The following is a 26,429-nucleotide window of genomic DNA, read 5'->3' as shown; positions in this document are numbered from 1 at the left end:
TTATTCAACAACAATTTTGCATTGGTCAACAATCAATGGGCTTGATCTAGCCAGGAGTAGAGTGAATGAGGAAGGGAAGTCTTTAATGAAGGAGTGATATTTGAGCTAAGATCTGGAGACTAACAGGGTGATCACTAGGTGATATACAGAGATAGGGAGGCAGTACATATACTAAAGATTGAAGAAACAGCATGTGTAAAGGCTCAGAGTGTACAAAGGATCTGGTATTTAAATGGCAATGAAAGTAGGCAATGTGGCTTAAGATCAAGAAATGAGTTGCAGGGCCTCACAGATAGCCGTGTTAAGAACCTTTGTCTTGACCATATGAATAAGGGGTAGCTATTGACTGTTTAAATAGGGGAATTAAATTTTTTGTTTGAATTCTTAAATGATTGCTCTTCCTGAATACTGGAGAACAAGGTCAGTAAAAGTTAATATAGACATAATCTTTTTCAAGCTATTGCATTAGTTCAGGCAGGAAATGATGGCTATTTGAACTCTGGTGTTTGTTGCTGAGAAAAATGAATAATTTTATTAATATCTAGGATCCAAAACTATATTGGTAATGTCTTAGAAATGGGAAGTGTTGAAGAGAAAAGTATCAGGAACAAGTCTCAGATTTCAATCATGTGTTTTTGAGTATATAGTTACGGCGTTGGTTAAAAGACTAAATTCTGGAACACAATCATTATATATATATTTTTTTTAGTAATGGAATAGGGAGTGGAACAATGAGTATGCATTTTGTTTCATGTATGTTTACATGGTCTTTGAAAAATCTAATTTTCAAGTTTTAAATATATGGATTCGATCCACAGAGATGGGTAGTACAGAGGTACATGTATGGGAATCATTATCATATCAATCATGATTGTAGTATTGGGCATGGATGACATTTCCTATGATAAAGTCAGAATAACAAAACCAGGAATAAGCTTTCATTAAAAAAAAATAACTTGCCAAGAAAAATAAATATCAGTGGCAAGAGACACAGGAAAGAAAAGAGAGATTGTAATGTCTGAGAAGGTAAGAGTTTCATGAAAAAAAGAAAAAGTGTGTTGTCAGAAGTGTAGCACTTAAGAGTGGTACGAAAAAAAAAGACCATTAAGTTTAGTAGCATGGAAGTCATTAAAGAGCTTAGGAAACATAGTTTTGATAGAATTATGGGGGAGTGAATAGAATGGAACAAGGGAAGACAAGGAAGGAGATACAGGTGATATATTAACTTCTTTCCTTATGATGTTATTATTCTACACTCCCATGCCCCTCATTAAACGTGGTCTCTGAATTTGTGAATCACTTATTATCTGGTATAAAAAAAACAGAATATGGTGGAGAAAGCAAAAATATTGGAAAAACTAATTAGTATTTACTATGTATGAAGTAGCCTCAATGCATTATACCAGCTCAGGCATTCCTGTATTACATTGTTAATATGCTACAATATTAGGATCTTTGTTCCCCCTCAGTATCTTATTTAACATCTGGCTGCAGTCTATTACGGATAAGTTAACTTTAAAAAATCCATTATGTACTTCAAAATTAGTTCTGTAATTGTATTATCACTATGGAAGAATTGGCTACATTTCAACATAAAATATAAATGGATTTGACTTTTCTCATTAATATTTGATGGTACATGGTTTAATATTGAATTTAAGCAGAACCCTGAGGTGGTCATGAAAAGGGCAATTTATAAAAGTGAATTTAACCAGGAAATGATAAAAATAAATCTTAGTTTTAGTTCTTCTATGTGAATGCGGCTTACTAGAATCTTTACTTACAAGACATGTGCAATGAAAAGTATAACATCTTCATTACTATGATGAAATAATATCTCCGTTTGATATTTAAAAAATGAGGCTCATGAAGAATCAACAATATCCTATCTTTTTTACACACCCTAATAGCCTCTGCCTGTTATCAATACAATTGAGAGATGGTGACATTTTTTTTTTAATATATTTTATTGATTTTTTACAGAGAAGAAGGGAGAGGGACAGAGAGCCAGAAACATCGATGAGAGAGATCGATCAGCTGCCTCCTGCACGCCCCCCAGTGGGGATGTGCCCGCAACCAAGGTACATGCCCTTGACCGGAATCGAACCCAGGACCCTTGAGTCCGCAGGCCGACGCTCTATCCACTGAGCCAAACCGGTTTGGCAACATTTTTATTTGAATCCTTGTTTCTTCCAAAGGGGATTGATTGGCTTTATCCACATCATGAAACCTCAATATTGTCAAGTGGACTACTTCTATTAGTTAATTTACTTTGCTTGTCATTTATAGCAAAGAAATTCTATTTGGTGTCTTTGCTCTGGAAACATAAATGCATAGCAGTAAACTGTCTTCCTTATTTGATGTGCAACCATAATATGCTGCTGCATATTTATCATGATTATTTTTTAGAAAACAGAATTTTAAACACACTTAACATAAAAAAAATGCCTTCTGTCCCTAACTAAACTGTGGGTTTATTATAGAAACCAAAAACTATGGTGTTAAATAAGAAGAAGAGTACCTGCATGACACTTTTTAAGAAACAAATGCATTGGGGTGACATTGGTTAATAATTATATAGATTTTAAGTGTGCAATGTTAATACCATATCATCTGTATATTCCACTGTGTGCCCATCACCCAAAGTCATTATCTTCTTCCATTCACCAAATATTTGACCCCTTTTACCCTTCACTACCTCCACCTCCCTACCCTTTGGCATCCCCCATAGTGTTACCAGCATCTATGAGTTTTTGTTTTTCTTGTTTGTTCATTTGTTGCTTTCAGTTTTATATCCCACATATGAGTGAAGTCATATGGTTCTTAACTTCTTCTGTCCGACTTATTTCACTTAGCATGATATTCTCAAGATCCACCCATGGTGTCGCAAAAAAATGCCTTTAATTTGATAATCCTAAAAGGCTTTGGGAATCATGGCATGGTTATTCATGGGCTCTGTCCTTATTCCTTTCCCATGTTTGTTGATCCGCAATTTAGTATGAGACATGATACCTGATACAAATGTTTTAAAATTAATCTGTTTCCTTTTTTTTTTTTTAAATATATTTTATTGATTTTTTACAGAGAGGAAGGGAGAGAGATAGAGAGCTAGAAACATCAATGAGAGAGAAACATCGATCAGCTGCCTCCTGCACATCTCCCACTGGGGATGTGCCCGCAACCCAGGTACATGCCCTTGACCGGAATCGAACCTGGGACCTTTCAGTCCGCAGGCCAACGCTCTATCCACTGAGCCAAACCGGTTTCGGCTAATCTGTTTCCTTTAACCCAATTTATAATATGAAAAAGGAAGACTTGTTACATACTTTTTGGGACTCAGTAGAAAATGACATTTTGGGAGCTCTTAACAATTTTACAAAATTTCTAGGCAGCAATTACAGAGCATTAACCAAGCACAGGGCCCTTCTAAGTGTGGATTCTAGATGATTATACAGGTTATCAGTGAAATAACCTGCTAATAAGACACTTAAACAATCCTGAGAAAACTAAGCCATGATCTAAAAGTCCATTCCAAACAAAATCTAAGACCCCTATTTATATCTCAGGACCCATGTTCCTCACCAAAGGATGTCAACAGTTCTTATCCTTGCTGTACTTTTCTGAATTGTAATATTTATATAATTTTCCTACACATCCACTACATACATTTTTATCCCAACAACTCCCCTTGGCATTGCATATTAATTACATGATCTGCCATCTGCTGGTGAAACCCCCTCTATTTCTGAGTATATTTTGTAGCTTCTCTTGAAATAAAGCTCCCTTTGTGTAGGTTTGTGGTTCTTATTTTTAAAAATCAAGTAAGGTTTTCACAGTTATAAACTAAAGGGCTCTCACCCCTCTTAGGCATTGAAGCCTGAATTTGCCCAACTTATCTTCCATGAGTGTTTCACCCAAGCTCATGGCCTAAATTGGGTAGATGCTCAAAATGTGACACTGCAGACTAAAATGAAGTTTGAGCATAGAATTGAGTTAAATGGAGTATAAAATTGGAGCAGCCTGTTTTCGAGCCTGGGTTTGCCTCAGGCTCTGTATGCTATCAGGAAGGCTCAGACTTGAATACTCCTCAGGTTGACAGGAATTGCAGAATCCTGTCTGAGATGTTTTAATGTGAAAAGAGAGAAGGCAAGAATTAGAAACCATTGAAACATCTCGTGTCTCTCATTCAATAGTACTTCTAATTTGTCTAGTCAACTTATTAAACATTCTTGAAAAGTTTACAAATATATTTCCAATGAGAAGTATTCAAATTAGAAATTCTCTTTGATTCTGGCTAAGCCAATTATCTTAATTAATACTCAACTCTTTATTTATTGAAAGTAATATTGTTGAGAGGGGTAGAAATAATTGTCTGAACACATCAGGCTCATCCAAAACTTGTAAGTAACAATCAGATTTGAGAGACAGTAAAATAATAGAGGACTATGGTAGTTACTTATTAACATAGTAAAAACATAACTTTATATATATGTAAACTTTCTAGCTACAACTTAAACTTATCTAGGTTTTTAATTTTTTAGTTTGTATGCTTTTAATTTTCAGAGATACATATCCATCCCCCATGACAACAACAACAAATATATGTTCTGTTTTATTCCAGTGAAGTTGAAAAACTATATGCAGAAATAGATAATTATGATTGTTAAATACAATCATAACAACATATTAACTTGTCTTCTTATTTCCCTGATTGTATTGGCATATATTTAATGGTGCATCCTTTCCTGTCTATTCAAACAAATGTCACAATGATATGTTTTTATTGCTAAGTTGATGCTCTAAAAACCACATTCAGAACATGATCACTTCCAAGCTTAACTAGTCCTATTGGCAATAATAATGTCTCGCCATCATAAACAGTTATGAGATATTGCCAAAGAAGAGCAGGAGAAATATACTTTGAAAAGTTATTTTCTCTATTTAAAAAATGGTCATCTGTCCTCTGATGAGCATTTTCATTGGTGGAATCTCATCACCTAGCACCCTTTGGACCATGATAGACTTTCTAATTATTCTGTTGATAGTAGCAGCATAACGGGGATTGTCCTTATAAGGCACAAGCAAAGTCAAGAGATATTTACACTGATTTTGAAGAGTGAAAAAATATCATCTCACAAATACCCTCTGCCAAGTGCCACATTGCCACAAATTGTGAACAATTTTTAAAAACTAGGATCATCAGTTGTTTTTAGCAGTCTGCCATTGTGCAAGCTCTTTATGCTTCTAACAAAGCAGGTTGAATTATCACAGTGTGATAGAGGTTCGCTTTTCACTTCACTGTGGATTTCACAGGATCCCCTCTGTGAGATATTTTGGAATGAATAGATACCAAGAAAGAAACATGTGTAACTATTTACTAGAGTTTATGGTGTGCCTAATATATAAAATGTCTAACATGCCCAAACTGAAAACTGTGTGTAGAGGTCTACATTTCAGAAGAGTTCCTCTTTTTCAAAAAATAACATTACAAGGTTATTTTTAAAAGAAGTTTTTTTTTTTTAATGCAGTTAGTATCTAATAGATCATAATCTATATTAAAAAAAAAAGACTGAGTTGCAAAGGAACATATATTGAAGTTTTGAGATTTCTTGCTTATTGCTGGTCAACCTGAAATCAAGGCAATGTATGTTAAGTTAACTAGGAAAAAAAGTCAAGAATATCAGGAAAAAAATATATATGTGTGTCAAATTAGATACAGTGAATGATCCTCCTGCTATATATAGGGATGAAGTGCTTTATTAACATATTATCTATTTAAACAAATTCGTGGGCTAACTTACAATGAGAAATCTGCAGATCCATTGAATAAGTTGGAATGAGGGTGACCAGAGAGCTTTAAAGTAAACTCTTTATTGAAGAATTCTTTCAAACCCTCAGATCTGAAAACTCTGTTTTGAGAGCTCTAAGGGCATTGGAAGGAAGAAATTTGCTCAGGGCCTTCTCAAGCTGGGTAATTAAAAAGGGGTACATGAATAAAATTGGGGAGCCAAATAACTATAAGGCTTGGAAGGATTAAAAATTGTATTCCTTTTTACAGAAATAGATAAATGCAGTGCTGGTCTTGAGAATGGGCTTTGTTTGAGGAAAAAGAAATTTATCCTGAAAATTCAGAATCACAAGGTAGCCCACAAGCACATTTACAGTAGTAGTATTCTGTAAAAAAATTGCAAGTGTGTATATCATTTCACATGTATATTAGTTGATGATGCCCTCGTTTGTCTGATAGAAAGACACTAAAATTATCTCTGGATAAATTCAATTTTAATCCAAGATTAAAATTTCCATAGATAAACTAAAATTGAAACTGGACAATTAATAGTGAAGTCATAAAAAATTAGCAATAAAATAAAGCACTGAATGAAATAATATATATTAAAATTAATAAATGTTATTATTAATAACAAATTTAATAAGTCAAATTTTATACATAAAACAATTTTATGTTTTATGTTAAACATAAAATAACAATGACATATTTCTAAATATGAATAAGCTAGCAAAAATTAGAGAACGATGTAGTATGATAAAGCAGAATAAAAGCTTTTAAAACAATAGAAATAATTACAAATACAGATTTTGGGGGACACATTAAACAGCAAATTAGACATAATTAAAGAATAGCCAGTAGAGCCAGAGACTAGTAAAAATGTATTTTAAAATCTGTGCTATCATTATGCTTCCTCATTTTGGGGAAATTTAAAATATTTCCATATAAAAATTATGGAGGAGAGATCATGAAAGTCATTATGTTTAATGTGAGTTCTTTAGAAACAGAGAAAATATGAAAGAGGCAACATAAAAATATCAAATAATTTTTCCTGAATAGTTGAAAAGTTGAAAGACACGTATTTAGATCATCTCAACAAATCATGCAGATTTATAAATTTTGTATGACACTTTTGAATTTGTCTGACTATAATAAATTATTAACAGTGCCTCAAAAATATAAAGCAAAAATTTACAAAACTACAAGAAGAACTCGTGGGGCATTTTATTGCATATGTCTTTTTCAAGAGTTGTCAAATAATCCTGTGTGTAGGAAATGTCCCACCATGCTGCACTGTGAGGCTAGACTCAATTGATATCCAGATTGACATTATCCTGACTTCACATTTTGACTACATCAAGATACATTAAAAAATTTAAAAAGTATATCTAAAATTTGGTTTTAGAATTAATATGAGTAATTTGTTAGGTTCCAGAATACAAAACCAAATCATACAAACCATTTTTTACCAGCTACAGTTAGAATTTATGCTTAAGTAAAAAGGTACCTTTTAACATGGAAAAATACTAAGATGTAAATGAATAAATATCATTTATGAAGAAAAATGTAAACCTTTATATAAAATACCTAAGAAGATATAAATTTTTATAATTATAAAGGGTGGGCAAAGCTAGGTTTCCAGTTGGTTGGGAGTATGTAAAGTACAGTTTATTCTTGTATTATTATTATTTATTATTATTATTATTATATTATTTTTAATATGAACATCTATAAAACTACTTTTGCCCCACCCTATATACCTGATTTTGAGGTAGAAATAAAGAATCAAGATCATATAGTTATCAACTCTTCTCTTAAATTAATTAAGAGATTCAGTGAAATTCCAGTCTATTAGATTCCAACAGACTTACCATGAATTTTGACAGGCTGATTTTAAAATGTGTAAAGATGAAATAAGCCAGTCAGAGAAAGATAAATATCACATGATCTCACTCATTTATGGAATATAATGAACAACATAAACTGATGAACAAAAACAGATCCAGAGACAGAGAAGCATCGATCAGATCATCAAACCTCAGAGGGAAGGTAGGGGAGGGTGGGGGTAAGGGAGAGATCAACCAAAGGACTTGTATGCATGCATATAAGCCTAGCCAATGGACACAGACACCAGCGGGGTGAGGGCCTGAGGGGGGAGTTGGGGGGTAATGGGGGGATAAGGACACAAATGTAATACCTTAATCAATAAAGAAATTAAAAAATAAAATGTTTCAAGAAATTAAGAAAGTAAAATTTTCTGAAAAAGAGCACAAAAGTGTGAGATACCCTACTAGATTTCAAGACTTATTATAAATAAATAGTAGTATCTGAGTGAAATTGTATATCTCTCTCTCCCTCTCCATTCCTCTATGAAATCAATAAAAATATATTTTAAAAATAAAAATAAGGCATAAATAAAAACATTCTACTTCAGAGCTATAGAATGAGTTAACATGAAAGGCAGACAAGAATGTAAATGTTCTTTTCAACTTAACCACATTCAGAGAAAATTATCCCTGAGTGGTTTTGTTTTTACCCCTTGGTTCTTTTCACTGACAGATTGAGATATTTTTTAAAAAATCATTTAATTAGTCCTCTAACTGACATGAGCTTCAGGATGATTATTAATTTCTCTACTATTCTTACATGCTACTATTGTTGCTAATGGCATTGTTTATAAGATTTCATGAGTTATATAGAGTAGAATCAATTCTCATATCACCCCTGTCAAAACGGCTCTTGTGGCAATAATAGGGGTTTAGGTGTTTTCTCTTAGAGTTTTTTTAAGTATAACATACTTAGTTTATATTTGCAAAATTACTGAATGAAATGTTACACCTCTTGTGGAACAGATATTTCATGATTCCGAGGTAAGTCTTGGGAAACAGAATAGAGGCAAGACGATCTGAGCTTCTGATGAACTATGCACAACTGAAGAAGTTAGAGACCAGGAGCCAAAATATAGACATATTGCCATAGTGCGGGGGAGTCAGGAAAATAGGAAAATGCTTACGTTGATACGTACAGGAGGTGATCACTGCTTCAATCAGTATGATCCTCACAGTAAAAAAAAACCCACTTTCTTTCCAGTTATCCCCCCACCTTTTTTTTTTTTTTTTTGCTTGAAATCGCCTGGAGTTATAAAATGCAAGTTGTGTGGTTAATTAGTCTCCCTTTTAATTAAATATGAAAGTACCTAAAAGCAAAATGGAAAAAAAACTATTCCAAAATATCTTTGTAGTGTTTATTTTTGTTCATCACTCATAGTTCTTTCCTCTTTACAACATAAGGCACAGTCCTCTGCTTAAAAAGGAAATGCAGCTTTCTAAATTCATGTACCATCTTTTTAAACCATCACAGAGTAATTTTTCTTTTCCCCTCCATGGCCAAAAGCATTGATTTAATTCATGATGATACCTGAAAGTTTAATTGGCTAAATTATTTTTAAGACATTTTTCTTTGGCATATATTTTTATGCTTTCTCTAATATTCCTTCTTCCCACATTAAAAAGAAAAAAAAAATGAGAGTCTGATAACTATTTACCATGAAAAACTTTGCAACAGTAATGAGTCTTGGTCTATTTCCCAAGACACTAGGTTTGAATCAGCAAATCATATTTCAAATGTGGATTCGATTCCATTTCAGGGACTTACGAATTGAGAATCTTAAAGTCATTGCTAAAGCAACAACAAAACAAAAACAAACAAAAAACAAACTTTTTACATTTCTTTCTTTAAAAAATATTATGTTCTACATTTATTTTACACAGATAGTACACAAATAAATTTTCACTTTAAAATATTCAATAGATGTAGAAATACATACAGCAAAAGTAAACATCCTTTTTATCACCAGTCCTTTATATATATTCATTTCCTTGTAACTGTTATTAACAACTTATGTATGATAATCTGAACATTTTTCTCTCTATTTAAAAACTTAAATGGCTTATTTATGTAAACATTTTCTGTGAGAATGCATTTAAAAATTAATATTAAGTCATTATGATTTTTCAAGTAGCAACTGGAAAGTAATCTCATTTTAAAAAATAATTTAGTAATTTCTGTTATTGATTCACTGTGGCTTATTTTACTTATTTATAATATATGTCCTTAATTATAAAATAACTCTGCAAAATTATGTTTGCTATATTTTTGTCTTGATATTTAGAATCAAAATCTTTTAGCAAAAATAGAGAAAATGGCCTTATAGAAGCGCTAGTCCCTTACCCTAATAGATGAGAGGAAGCTCTGTTCACACTCCTCCTCAGTATATGAGAGTTCATTATCCAAGAATTCTCACTAGCACTATATAAACAACATAATAATATGATTATGAATATTGAATAAAGGTAATAAGATTTCATTTATTTTAAGATAGCAATACATTAAACTCTTTGGAGACTATGAGAATGGATTCATATCATATGCATCTGCATTTTTTATTTTTTAAATTATTTTGGAATGTGATTGCAAATGTGTGTGCTTATGTGTATGTATATGTGTAGGGTTGGTGAGAGTGAAGAGTCACACATCCTTGCATTTGAATTAAGCTTTGCCACTTACTATCTGTAAGAACTTGAACAAATCTTTCATTCTCTTTAAACTTGTAAGTAAATTAATAGTAAGAATCCTGACAGCACCAAATGCTGATGAGAATGAGCAGCTACAGGAACTGTCATTCATTGTTGGTGGGAAACCCAATGGTCAAAGTCCCTTGGGAAGACAGTTTGAAGGTTTCTTTCAAAACTAACCATATTTTTCCCATGTGAGTCAGCTATCACACTTCTTAGTATTTACTCAGAAGGGTTGAAAAATAGGTCCACACAAACCCTGCACACAAAAGTTTATTCAGCTTTTATCATAATTGACAAAAGTTGGAAGCAACTAAGATGTCTTTCAGTAGGTGAATGGATTGATAAATGATGGTACATCCCAACAATGGATTATTATTTAGTGTTAAACATAAATGATTTATCAAGCCATGGAAAGACTTGGAGGAAACTTAAATGCATATTACTAAGTGAAAGAAGACCATCTGAAAAGGCTTTGAATTGTATGATTCCAACTATGTGGTGTTCTAAAGAGGCAAAGCAATGGAGAAAGTAAAAACACCAGTGGTTGCCAGGGATGAGGAAGGGAGGCTGGATGAATAGACAAAGCACAACTGATTCTCAGGTCAGTGAGGACACTCTTGATGATGCTATAATGACAGATACTTGTTATTATACATCTTTCCAAACCCATAGAATGTACATCACCAAGAGTGAACTCTGATGTAAACTGTGGATTCTGAGTAGTAATGATGTGTCCTTGTAGGCTTAATGATAATAAACATACCACTCTAATAGGAGGGTATTGATAATGGGGTAGCTATGCACGTGTGAGAAACCTCTGTGCTTCTCACTCACTTTTGCTGTGCACTTGAAACTACTTTAAAAAGTAAAGTGTATTTTTTTTAAACTACCGATTGTCACCAACAAAAAAGATATAGTGGTACATAATTCAAAGGATATTTGTGAGACGATAAATAACTGGCACTAAAAAAATTATGCAATACTGTAATTTCTTTATTTCTATTATTACTTTTATGATATTTAATTGATACCTTTAGGTGAGAGTATAAAATGTTTTTAATGCATCACATACCATTCAGTTTATTCATAGTCAATTTCAATAAAATATAAAAAGGATCAAAATTTACTTTTGCTTAAAATAATTTTTAAAAGGAAGAGTACTACATGACAATAGATGGCTATATTTCCACTATATCTTAGAGTTTAACCTACTTTTAATTGTCAATCCATGTGATAACATATCTCAAACAGTCTCTTATACATTTTCAAAAAAAATACACTACTTATATTCACCATCTAATTTGTCTTAAATACTGCAGTTCTAATCCTTGGATATATATGTTGATTTAGTTGTATTTACCTAAATAATAATACAGGAAATCATAAGCATTCTGCAAATTACATTGTTAGACTATTCTGGGATAATAAAACAACATCATCAACAACAAAAGCCTTTATGTGAATAAACACTCAAAGTGACATTATTAGATATTATTTTATTGTAGGAAATTCCAGACAACACCCATTTCTACCCTTTTGGAAAAACTCTTCACAACATTTTCTCATATAAATTTAGTATAGTGTGAAAAGAGAGGGTTGAATAATAAGTATACACTTATTTCTATAATATTCTCATTGAAAAAAAAGGTGACTATTCTTATTTTGATTAATATACACTTCTCTGAAATACCAGAACTAATCGAACTCTTAAATCAGTTAACACACCAATTAACAGTACAATTAACTGAAATTGAAGTGCTAGTCATTAAGGTAAATACTTGTACCAGGTCCAAAGGGAAATAATAAATTCACAAAATGTATGCTGTGGGTTTCACTTGGTGTCTTCTGTAATAGAACCTACTACTGTGATGGAATTAGAATTTAGTTACTTTGACTGGCAGAAAATGCTCTTAAATAAATCTATGGGAAAAACCTTTCATTCTAGGACATATTTCTTTTCACCTTAATCCTTTATCCAATTACTCTTCAAATAATTGAGTGCCAGAAATTGCTTTGCGAATGTTACTTGCATTATGTCATTTGATGATCACTTTATCTTCTCGTATAAGTTTTGGTTGCCTCACTTCACAGAGAGGAAACCTGTCCAAGTCCACATGACTTTGGAAGTGAGAGAGGTTTCATTTTAATCCAGGTCTCTGATTCCAAAATCTAGGAAGTGTCATCTTGCTTCTTTTGTCCTTGCCTCCACTCAGCAGCAGTCTGGCAAATACCTTCTGTAATTAGGAGTAGAGATTCACTCATTCGTAGCATAGTCTTTTGAGTATTCACAGAAAGCCAGGCACAGATCTAGTTACTAGTGTTAGGGCCATGTACAAAACTAAAATCCTGCCTCAAATGCAAAAAAACACCTTCTAGATGAATAGAAACATATCGCTTATATGCTTTGCTGTTCACCCACCTGCTTAGCCAAGTCAGAAAGAGCCCATCTGTTCAGATTGTAGATACAGTGTGTTTTACCTCTGAGTCCCCACTCTGCCGGAAGGATTATTTGTTTAAGAAACTAGTAGATGAAGTAGACATCTAGCTATATAATGCAGTTCTTAAAAGGTCGACAACTGCCTGGCCTGCATGGCTCAGTAGTTGAGCTTTGACCTATGAGCCAAGAGTGCAAGGTTCAATTCCTAGTCAAGGCACATGCCTGCGTTGTGGGGCATGCAGAAGGCAACCGATCAGTGATTCTCTCTCATCATTGATGTTTTTTTTTCTCTCTCTCCCTCTCCCTTCCTCTCTGAAATAAAACAAAACAAAACAAAAATGTTGAAGGCTTATTTATCGTTAAAAGAAAAAGAGGGCAACAACTGGAGTCATATTGCCTAAGCTTGAATCCTGGCAAAACTACTTACCAACTTTTTCTTTAAAGTTATATATTTTGTCTACGATTCAGTGACCATTTGTGAAATGCTATAAGCATATTGTCAACATTTTGTTTTAATAATACATCAAGGAATCAGAACATTGAAATCCTTAGAGGAGTTTTTGGTACAGAATAAGTTCTTAATGTCAGAATCTAGGAACCTCATCATGTAGGAGTCAGACGCAGCTATAGCAGGATTCAAAGAACACTGGAATTGGACTCAGAAATGAACCTCTGTCAATTACAAAAATGTATGACTTTAGTCATGGCTTTAAATTTTTCCAAACTTAGGATTTTGTAGTGATAAATTTGTAAAAATTGTCATTCTGTTTTTGAGGAATTTTTTATGCAGTTTAAGTGAAAATTGAATCATTCATTCATGTAGTCATTAAAGAACTATTTACTAGATAGAAAATATGATGTTACAGTTACTTTCTTGCATGCTGGGAGTATAATAATGGATAAAAAAGACACAGTCATGCACTTGAGATATTTACAGTGGGAAGTTATTTAGTTTTTATGAATGATTTCTCCTTTATTCAGTTTGCTTTCTATGTATCAGGCCTCAATTGGACGGAAAATTTTAGTAGTGACCTGTATAGTCACAAAATAGGATTAGGTGATTCATATTTAGCTATATCAAGGTGAGAATTTAGTTTTTCTGTTCTCTTAGCCAAAGCTTGAAGATTTCTTCTTTCTATATTAGCAAATGAAGGATTTACTTACTTTTAAAGTTTAGCCTTTGTCTCTGTCATCTCTCTTAGACCACTTTAAATGATTTCAGTGATATATCTAAGGATTCATCTTCAGAGATTATATATAGTACAAGAGGCCCGTTGCACGAAGAGATTCATGCAATAGGCCTTCCCTTCCTCTGGCTACTGGCACCAGTTTTCCTCCGGCACCCGGTACCCAGGCCTTCGCTCCAGACAGAGCCTTCAATCTTCGTGGCTCCGGACAGAGCCTTTGGTCTTCGCTCCACTGCTTCACTCCTAGGTATGCAAATTAACCGCCATCTTTGTTGGGTTAATTTGCATACTCTCCTGATTGGCTGGTGAGCACAGCGGAGGGATGATTAATTTACATGTTTGCCTATTATTAGGTAAGATTTCCCAACAGGAAAATTAAATTTATAGGGGAGGCTATGCAGAAACCAGAACGTAGTCGTTATTTGTTTTTGACGTTCTGTAGATCAAATTTTCTTTTGTTGCTAATGGAAAAATAAGTGACTTTTAATCAGTGACTTCAAGCAGACAACAGAGAAATCTAGCAAGTAGTGAGATAAGATACACATGCTTTTTGGATATCAGTCTAGAATTTACTTTTAAAATATCATTTACAAAAATATATAAACCATTTCAGATTTGAACTTTCAAGGACAAACTTTTCTAAGCTTATTAAAATTTTGAAATTATACGTAGCTATTCAGAAAACTTCTGAGAATAATGATCTCTTAAGATCACAATCCTCATTGTCCCATTTCCTCCAAACATAGCTAAGTATCTATTAGTGTATTTGTACTCTAGTGTTGTTGATGAACATGCTACAGTTTTTTTTAAATGTTAGAGGGAGAAGAAAGGAGAGGAATAGAGAGGTAGAAACATTGATGAGATTAGAGAGAAACATCATCAATTGGCTGTTTCCTATATGCCTACTACTGAGGATCCAGCCCACAACCCAGGCATGTGCCCTGACAGGGAGCTGAACTAGTGACCTCTTGGTTCCTGGGTTAATGTTAAACTGCTGAGCCATACCGGTTGGGCCATGCTATCATTTTAACGGTGGCTTCCTGCAGATGCAATGAACAAATGTGTACTAATTAGATGTAACATACTAATTTTAGGAGTATCAGTAGCAGCGAGCCAGATGGGACATCAAATGTTTCCATGACAGGTAAGCATTTTAACATCCTACAAACAACAGTGCAAGGATGGTCACACATGCAGACTGTGCCCAGACTTCTAATGCCCATGGATCTTCCTGTCCACAGCTTCACTCTTCAGTGGGGTGGCATTATGAGGAAACGTTACTTCAAAGTAGTAGATTTATTATAAAAGATTTAAATAAGAAGAAAAAATTTCTATTTACACCAATTGCATTTCATATTTTATGTCCATTATTGGGGCATATGTTGATTTAATTGGGCTGCCTCATGCTGCTTAATTAAACCCTGAGGAATTTTGATCAGTTGCATGGAAGGAAAAGCATAGCCAGGAAAATGTTTCACTGTATTTTTTTTCTTGTTTCTAAAAATTTCATGGTTAGTGATAGTGTTTGTGGACCATCAAGTTACCCCAGAGGCATCACTATTCAAAGGAAAACAGCTAACAAGCCCAAAGGATTTTACCATGAAACCGTTCATTAGACAAGACACAGTATACAGATCAGTTACAAATGTGGACTTGAGCCAAAAGTTTTTTACAGAGATCAAAGCAGAGGCATTTGTCTTTCCACATTTCACATTACTTTTGAGAGTTGAAACCCAATACTTAAAAAAAAAAGATTTTGCTTGTCTGTTCTTTCTGTTATATTTTAAAAGGCCTACAGGTAGCATGGGCCTGAGTTAACTTGTTAAATGCAAATGTGGCTTATGTCATTTGTATTTAAATTGTTTTAATATACTGTGATATGACCTAGAGGTTTGCCTTCCAAATGGGTATGAAGAATATTTTAATGAAGTCAGCAACACGTAAAAAGTAATTTTTTTAAGAGGCTGTATAAATTGGTTTAATGCATTAAACTCCATGGGAACGTTGATTTTTAAAAAGGAAAAGTGAAATTTTATGCTTAGAATCATTTATTAATGTTTTAAAATTGTTTTATTTCAGTCAGGATTTTTTTTTCCAATTTGATTTCTTCTCCACAATAATGTGCAAGTCATTTCTGTGTTCCGTTGGCATCCCCTTCTTTGCTGAAGGTTACTTTGATCACTGTGTCCTCTGTCTGGCCCCTCTCCTCCTGCCTATTTGTTTCATTCTCTTTGGCCTTTGCACACTTAGTGAGAAAATTTAAATAATTCAGATTGGAACTAATTTATTTTAGCACCATGGAAACAAGGGATCCCCTAATACCTGTAGTATCTCTGGCTTTTCTTCAGATACAATGGAGGAACAATTCTTGCTCTTACGTCTAAGGGCAGTCACTTCTTCATTTGTCACAGGATCCCACGATGTCCTACTTAAATATTTTCGCCTGCTAATATTTCTTAGTTTTGTAGCACCATCCAGTATTCACTTCCTATTGGATTATTTGACTTGTGCTAAAAACAAGTTAAACTATTAACCACCTTCTAAAATTTTATTACACCCCTGTCTAGTTCTTATGCTTTTCCTTTAGTCTTCTAGAAACAAACAAAAAATATATGTGTGTACTTGCTGTCTCCATGTCCTCAGCTCTTCTGTCCTTAATTTACTCCAATCAGTATTCTACCACCTGGCTGACATCCAGGTTTCATAAGTCCCTGATTTTGCCACGTCAAATGATTGCTTCTCAGTCATTGTCTTACACAACCATATGGCCATATTAAAGCATAGTTGACTCCTCCCTGTCCTTTGAAGTACTTTTTATTTTACTTCACTTCTGACACACATTTGCAGTCTCCTTTTCTTTTCCTCTTCCGAGACCCAGGATTCAGTACTTGACCTTTCTTTTTTTTATTCATGATTTCTTTAAGATACATATTCTTGTCCTATACATTAAGTGGCATACACATGTTTATTACCTTTGTGTTGACATTTTGAAGACTAACAGGTCTCTTGAGCTTCAGATCATGTGCTGAACTTCTTGTCTGATATGTCCAATTGAATATTCAATAGTTACATCAAACTTAATTTATATTAAGTTAGCTTGCCTCTTCTAGCCCCAAACCAAGGCTCACCTTACCAAGTCTTTTCAACCAAACTAATAGCTGAATCACTCAGCCAATTGTTTTTATCACAAGCCCGGGGCTTAAAAATTATCCTTGGTTGTGTTTATTTCAATGCCCACATTCTATTTTTCTGCCAGTCCCATATTGGATCAACTTCCAGATGATATCCCAAATCTAGCAATTGTTATTTGTTTCTCTTATAAGCTAGAAATTTAATTGGAGCCATTGCATACTATTGTGCACATTATACATAGCAGTCTCTTTTTGTGTGTAAGAAAAAATAACATGACAAGTTTTATTAGCGATTGAAATTCTGATATCCATGGCCCCAAAGCAAAATAATTATCAGTTAGCAATAGATACTTCACTTAAATGTATTTTTACCTTTTATTTATTTTTAATTTAATGTAACTGGTATACCACATTATATTAGTTTCAGGTATCAAATACAGTGATTCAATATTTTTATATCTTAAAATGTTATCACCCCACTGATGTCAGTACTTGTGTATCATTGTGCAAACTGATCACAGTGTTATTGACTATATGCCCGTTCACCTTTTTTACTCATCACCTCCCATCCCACTCCTCTGGCAATGATCCCTTTGGCCTCTGTTTTTATGAGTTTGGTTTGTTTGTGTCTTTGTCTTTGTTTTAGATTCCACACATAAATGAAACCATATGGTATTTGTCTTTGTCTGACTTATTTCACTTAGCATAATACCCTCTAGGTTCATCTGTGTGCTTGTAAATGGCAATATTTTATTTTTTATTGCATGTAATGTTCTGTGTGTGTGTGTGTGTGTGTGTGTGTGTCTTAGCTATTATAAATAATGTTCCTTCTATACCTTCGCTATTGTAAATAATGTTTCAGTGATTATAAGGGTGCATATATCATTTCAAAATAGTTCTTTCAGTTTTGAGGAGTAAATGTCCAAAGTGGAATTGCTGCGTTATATGGTAGATTTACTTTTAGTTTTTTGCAGAATTTCCATAATGCTCTACATTATGGCTGCACCACTTCCCAGCCCCACAAACAATGCACAATTTTTCATTTCTCCAAAAAAAAAATATTTTTCTGCCTGCACACATCTCAAAAATAAAGTATTCCAAAATTGAGTGTTGAGAATCATATTAGTATCTCTATACTCCTCCTTCCTTTATTTGCCATCAAGTACTTTCACTAGTTCTTTTAAATTAAGACTTAGCTATTTTATTTATATTAACACTCATCTAATTCTAGTTTCCATAAGCTCATTACTGGACTATTTAAGAACAAATTAATTTCCTTTTGGTAATCTCTTTCTTCCTCAACCATGCTTAGAAACAAATCTAATTTTCTAAAATACCATGATTATCATATTCCTATTCTTCCTAATGACCTAATCCAACTGCAAAAAGTTTAAATACAAGCTTTTCTATCCTCTGATTATTCCAGAATCTGGGCATATTTTACCTATCTGCTCTTAACTGCTTAATTTTCTGCAACATATTGCAGGCAACATGATAAATTGAGATGCTTCAAGCAATATATCTGAATTATTCTAGTCAATTTCCATGACATGAGATGTGGAATAGGCTAAACTGTTTCTAAATAAACTTGAATTTTAATCAATCACAGTCTTCTTGATATACCAATGTTAAGATTTAGAACTATCATATTGAGTTTTGAGAGCACAATCCTACTAATATTTTAATCACCACAAACTTCACAAAGCTTTCCTTGTTTATAAAAAGTCACGGAACCTCATTGTCTTTGTCATATATGATGGCATTCCCATTATTTTTTCATATAGCTTCATTTTCTCTATGTAAGGTTAAGTTTCTCCAAAAAAATTGTAGGTCCCTTGTGAAAAGAGATCTTGTTTTACGCTTCTCTTTTATGCCTGGTGCTCACCAGGTAGCAGAGGATTATAATCCTTTGTTCGATTGAACTGAATCCTCTGCCTTAAATCTGTGGCTCACCATTCCACCAGTAAACAGCTTGCTACTAGGGGAGACACCTTGCCCTCATTACAAAGGTTTCCGAGTGGAGTGTGGATCAAGGCTTCCAGATGCTGCTTTAATTGGGGCCCTGAACTCTCTGCACCATAGTCCCTAGAAAATAGCATTTTCCAAAGCCCTCATTTTAAAGAGACTTTCATTTTATAAATATTACCACATATGAAATCAACTGAAAAAGTTGTCTTCTTAGAAAAAAAAAAAATAGCCTGTAATACACCATGTTTACATTCCTTGGTATGGGAAATAACTATTGGTCTTGGACCTACTTATAAATAAATACATTTTTAAAGCTTGATATCAGTTAGTAAAACATTCTTATGTATTGGATTGATATATTTCTGTCACCTATATTATAGCATTTAAAAATGTAAAATGCATTTTCACATGTGGTAGCCATAAAAAGTATGTTTTTCTGCAAGGAGAGCCATGTATTAACTAAATGCTTAGATATCAAAAGTTTTTAAAAGATAAAGATAGAGAAAAGAAATTCAGTGACTAATTAGCATTTTGTGTAATATTCTGCCCAAACTACTAATTCTATTTCAATTTTAATATTTTATCTAATCACTACAATAGCATATTTTCATGTTGACTTTATTGCAATGTGCAATTTTCTTGACTTCAAATGCATAGTATACTGTTTGAACTATTATGTACTTAACTCACTGAACCAAAGAGTAAAATCGTTTAATTTTTGCACATTTTACAAATGGAGCCACAAACTTTATTGATCAATCAGCATACTTTAGAGTGGTTCGGTTTTATGTGCATTGCTGAATGAGCCATATACTTTACAAGAATAGCTTTATATATTTCTGGAATTCAGCTGCAAACTTTCCTAGCCAAAAGAAATACCTTATTCTGGTTCACTTAAATTGCACAATGACTTGCTGTTATTTCACGCTTTACTGGTACTTACATTCTCAATAAGTTTCAATAATTTCAGTATGTGCTTATGTTAAACTATGGTAACAATTAGTAATTCAATGAAAATAAAATTATAGGCATGAAATTCAAAGACTGAACTTTTAGAAAATATAAGGGTCAAATTATGTAGCTATGTGAAATGATAAGGTGGAATAGATGTGATCAAGCTCAGCTGCTTTGAGAAAAAAGTCATTTTACTAAATAATTGATTTTTTTCAGTCACAATTAAATTTATATTCATCTTCGCTCTCTCTCTTTCTCTCCCTCTCTCGATTCCCCCTCATGATTTCTGCCAAAGATAAAATATGTTCAAGTTAAATTTAATGTGTAAACATTGGATACAATATTACCATGAACCAGAATGTTACAAATGACACATAAACAAGGCAACAATCAGAATATTGCATTCATACAAAAATAATTGTTAGATGGAATATTTAGTAGGTGTTGTTTGACAATTATTTCTTTATATATATATTATTGATTCTTTACAGAGAGGAAGGGAGAGAGATAGAGAGTTAGAAACATCAATGAGAGAGAAACATCGACCAGCTGCCTCCTGCACATCTACTGGGGATGTGCCCACAACCCAGGTACATGCCCTTGACCAGAATCGAACCCGGGACCCTTCAGTCCGCAGGCTGATGCTCTATCCACTGAGCCAAACCAGTTTCGGCGACAATTATTTCTTTATTAGACAAATAACACATATATAAATTTCTTTATTTTTTGGACATCAGAACAGAATTAGATCAAGCATATTTGACTTATGGAACGCTGTCATTGATCATATTTGGGCTGCTTGTATTTTATGTTACTTCTTTTATTTAATAACTTAAAATAATATAGTAAACACCATGAAATGACTGCTCTGCTCAAGAACTGTAGCATTACCTATAACTTACACTTACCTATGTATAATTCTCCTCCCACTGCCATCTGATACGTATGGAAAAATCTTGCTTGTTTGCCAAACTTTGAAATTTGTAAAATGGGCATTGTCCTATATGGTATTCAGGAAAATACCTTTTTGGTATTTTTACCTTGTCAATATACAGTTTTAATATTCTGCATAACCACATATAACTGTAGTTCATGCATTTTATTCGCTGAAGGTAACTAAATTATAAATGCATGCCTCACTTGTTTTTTCATTCTTTTGTCGATGGGAATATTGGTTGTAGGCACTTGTTTTTATTATGTTACTTTTCAAGTGTCCTCGCATATTATGGTATGTAATTATATGCTTGTTTTTCTACCTTGGAATGGTAAGTCCTTTTTCTTTCTTATGATTTGAGTTTTACATTTATTCTTCATTGGCTTATGAATTTTATGAATTGCAGATCTCTTCTTTCAATTTGTATTATCTTTTCCTTTCTTAAGGTATCAAATAATAAAAAAGTTTTAATTTAATATAGACAGATTGCCAATATTCTTATGTTTAGTGCTTTTAATATATTAGTTATTTGTACATTACAATGTCAAGATGAGAATGATATTAATCTATATTCTCTTCTAAGTATTTAGATTTTGAGTTTTGAATCCTTCTGGAGTTGATTCATATTATGCAAAGAAAAGATCCATTGTACTTTATTTATTTTCCATATAGATAACCAAATTTCCCAACACCATTGGTTAGAAAAACACTCCTTTCCCAAGGGCTTCATCTTGCCACCTCTATCATAATAAAGTTGCATATATACGGATGTCTGTTTTCCCCCAATTTATAATTTGTATATCTGTCTACTTATAAACACACTGTATTTGTATATATTTAAAACATTTTTTTCATAAAATAAGATATGCACAGTGTCTGCATTAATCTGCATCCCCACCAACAGTGCATGAGGGTTCTCTTTTCTCCACATCCTGGCAACACTTGTTTTGTTTTATTTATTGATGATAGCCATTCTGATAAGTGTGAGGTGATAGCTCATTGTGGTTTTATTTTTTTTTAAATTTTTTTATTGCTTAAAGTATTACAAAGGGTATTACATATGTGTCCTTTTTTTTTCCCCGCCCTTGACAATCCCCTGGCCTCCCCTACCCCCCAGTGTCTTATGTCCATTGGTTATGCTTATATGCATGCATACAAGTCCTTCGGTTGATCTCTTATCCCCCTCTCACCTGCCCCCCAACCCTCCCAGCCTTCCTGCTGCAGTTTGACAATCTGTTTGAGGCAGCTCTGCCTCTGTATCTATTATTGTTCAAAAGTTTATAATGGTCTCTATTACTATACTGCTGTAAAAAAAAAAAAAAAAGAAGGAACTCTTACCATTTGCAATGGCATGGATGGAACTGGAGAGCATTATGCTAAGTGAAATAAGCCAGTCAATGAAGGAAAAATACCACATGATCTCACTCATTCATGGATAATAGAGACCATCATTGTGGTTTTAATCTGCATTTCTCTGATGATCAGTGACACTGAGCATCTTTTCATATGTCTATTGGCCATTTGTATTATATAATGGCATAATTACTCTGCCATGAAAAAGAAGACAATCTTACTATTTGTGACTGCATGGATGGGCCTAGAGAGTGTTATGTTAAGTGAAATAGCCAGTCATTGAAAGACACACAAAATGGAAACAGACGCATAGGTACAGAGAACAGACTGACATCTGTCAGCGGGGAAGTAAGGTTAAGGGGCTGAGTTGAAAAGGAGAAGGGAGTAAGCAAAACACAAGAACTCATAGACATGGACAACAGTATAGCGATTACTAGATGGTGAGGGTGGGGTTAGGGGAGGTAGAAGGGGGTAAAGGAGGGATAAATGGTGATGGAAGGAGACTTGACTACAGGTGCAGAACACACAATAAAATATACAGATGATGTATTATAGAATTGTGCATCTGAAATATATATATATAATTTTATTAACCAACTAGAGGCCCGGTACACAAAAATTTGTGCACTTGGGGGGGGGGGTCCCTCAGCCCAGCCTATGCCCTCTTGCAGTCTGGGACCCCTTGGAGGATGTCCACCTGCTGGCTTAGGCCCACTCCCTGGGAGAACGGGCCCAAGCTGGCAGTCAGACATCCCTCTGGCAGCCCGGCAGCCCTCGGGGGATGTCCACTTACCAGCAGGGAGCAGACCTAAGCTGTAGTCGGACATCCTTAGTGCTGCTGAGGAGGGGAGAGAGGCTCCCGCCACCACCGCTGTGCTGGCAGCCATCAGCCTGGCTTGTGGCTGAGCAGAGATCCCCCTGTGGGAGCGCAGCAACCACCAGGGGACAGCTCCTGCATTGAGCATCTGCCCCCTGGTGGTCAATGTGTGTCATAGTGACCAGTCATTCCCAGTTGATCTGCTGTTAGGGTCAATTTGTATATTACCCTTTTATTATATGGGATAGATGCCTGGTGCATGGGTGGGGGCCGTCTGGTTTGCCCTGAAGGGTGTCCTGGATCAGGGTGGGGGTCCCGCTGGGGTGCCTGGCCAGCCTGAGTGAGTGGCTGATGGGTGTTTTCAGGCTGGCCACACCTCCTTTAGGGTGGAGGATCCCCACTGGGGTGCCTGGCCAGTCTGGGTGAGGGCCCGAGGGCCATTTTCAGGCTGGCCAAGACCCTCCAGCGATGGAAGCTCCCAGCCTCTCCTTTTTTCTTTTTTTTTTTTATTCTGGGATTTATTTACCTTCTATAATTGAAACTGTGTTGCTTTGAGTGGAGCTAGAGCCGGCCAGGGCGGGTGGGAGGGAAGCCTCCTGCTTGCTCCAGCTCCATGGCCACGGCTGGCTGAAAGCAGGTGTCAGGGGTTTATTTACATTCTATAATTGAAACTTTGTTGCTTTGAGTGGAGCTCAGAGCCACCGCGGCAGCTTGGCTTCCTCCATCATTGGGGCAAGCAAGCCTCCTGCTCGCTCCAGCTCCGTGGCTGCTGGTCGCCATCTTGGTTGGGTTAATTTGCATAGAGTCGCTCTGATGGGCTGGTGGGCATGGCTTAAGGCATAGCGAATGTATGGTCAATTTGCATGTTTGTCTTTTATCAGTGCAGATGTCACCCCAATAAATTAAAATAAATAAGCAATACATAAATATATATGTATGTGAATGTAAATAAATGTGTGCATTTATTAAATGTAATTAAAGACCATAATAACTAAATAGAAAAAGTCACGATTCCAGTTCTATAGGAAAAGAATAAAACTTGTAATTCCCCCAAAATAAGTAGATTAGATTGGGGTTATACATATAATGAGCTACACTACTGTTACACAGTCTTCAGTTTGACAAAAATGCAAAAAAAGAAAAATAATTCTTAAACAATATGATGGTTAACACTCTAATGTTTGTAAAGTATAAAATGACAGAATCTAAATTTGTCAGAGATGCAAATTTGGCTGCTTTTCAAATTGAATGTCGACATGCCCTCTATGACCAGGTCATTTCTTCTATACATTCTCTTGAAAGGCATGCTCTTACTTTTACATATGTATATGTATGCAGGATTTCTACACCAGTGTAATTTTACTGTTAGAAAATGAGAAGTTCCAATAGGGTGTCCAATATGGGTGTTGAAAAATCTATACAAGACACTCTCCTTAACTGATAAGGAAAAACTCCAAGATGCAATGTCAAGTGATGAGAGATAGAAGAGAACAATAGGTTGAAAATAGAATCTCATTTGTGAAAAACACATACGTATCCATGTGGCAACATGTAAGTTTTTGTTTATTTGTACTTCAACTTTCACTCATGTGCATTAATCAGTGTAAGGAAAGCCATTCAGGGATTACACTTCAAACAGATGACACTAATTAACTCTGGGGCAAAAAATAGGACTGAAAGTTTTGAAAAAAGGGAACATTTTATTTTTTTTTTGGTTATACTCCTATTTGTGACTAAATGTACTTACAAGAAAAATATAAGTTTAAATTTGAAAATAATCATTACTGAAAAGACAAAAGAGAAAGAACTACAAGGTCTTCAAAATCCTGGAAATTTATTGAACTTATCAGTAAATTCATCTTTGTAAATGACTGTTGCAAAATTATGCAAAGCCATCAGAATTTTTGATATATAGAAGCACATGCATCTGAGCACATGGAGCGTCTCCCCCATTTTTTGCTTTGATCCAATCACATTTGCTTTTCTTGTTGAAAGCAGTTAGATTAGAAATAAAAGTTTCCTAAACTAAACTATATTTCTAGTTAGGTTATAAATCCAAGAAGTCTTATAACTGAGAGACTTTTCATTTGAATTTAGGTGCTTTGTTGTTACACATTATTCTTATGTAATTGCAGCCTCTCTTCTTCAGCTTATTAATGGAGAATTACCAGAGATAATACTAATTCAGACTCTTTTTCACACATGTTGCTCAATACAGATAACTCATTTATTTTCATATTGTCTTTTTTCCCCAAAATAGCAATATTTAATATATCCCTATATGTCTGATTGGGTGTCATTTAAAGTACTGTGGAAAAAGTTCTAGAACTCAGATGCATAAAGGCAATTACATGCGAATAAGAGTTCAATTATCATGATATTTATCCACAGGCTGATACTATGATTCTTCTAAAATGTGCACTTGTCCTAACTCTTACCTCTTAATCAAAAAAGGCACCATGGATAACTTCTTGCTGGAACAGTAAAGTACTGATAAGGCACTTATTTCTGGGTCAGTAATGCAAACTCTGAATTTCCTTATTGATTTTCCAGATGCTGTTCCATGTAGGATGTTGGCATTATAATGGTGCCAGGAACTGCTTTTGCAGATCACTCATTGCCAACTCTATATCTGACCAAGGTCAGTTTTCTCTGCATGGTTGCCAGCATAGAATTCTTTCTGGTTTAGTTTTCTGAGGCTTTAGTAGAAATTTGCTGTCTTCACTGATACAAAAGTGTTTTTGAGAAACGGAAACTTATCGTCACAAATTCATTTCATGCTATCCATGATGGAGTGTGAGAGGAAAGAATCATAACCAGGTCAGGCATTGAATCTTACAGTATTGATCACATGGCTGGAATGCCAGCCCTTCTGATATTTGTCCTGAGATACTGGACAATGTTTTGGACACCCTGGTTTATGAAGTGATTTCCAGAACCTTTCTTTGTCTTAGAGTAATATTTCAACACTGAAAGATTTTAAAAACAGAATGTTCAATGTAAATATAAGGAATTATGATCTATGAATCACACCTAGTACTATGGAGTGAATGCTTGTGTCCTTCAAAATTCATATACTGAAATCCTAACCCCTGGTGTGATGTTGCTAGGAGGTTGGGCTTTTAGCGGGTGATTAGATCTTGAGGGTGTAACCTTCATCAATGGTATTAGTGCCCTTAAAAGAGGAGATGTGTGGGCTTGCTTGCCTGCTGTCCAATACTAGTACTCTCTGTCGTGTGAGGATACAATGAGAATACGGCCATCTGCAAACCAGGAAGCAGGC

This window comes from Myotis yumanensis, unplaced genomic scaffold, assembly GCF_028538775.1.
Source record: "Myotis yumanensis isolate MYYU_CA2020_CCGP unplaced genomic scaffold, mMyoYum1.0.hap1 SCAF_13, whole genome shotgun sequence".
Classification (NCBI taxonomy): Eukaryota; Metazoa; Chordata; class Mammalia; order Chiroptera; family Vespertilionidae; genus Myotis; species Myotis yumanensis.
This window is presented reverse-complemented; position numbering follows the sequence as displayed.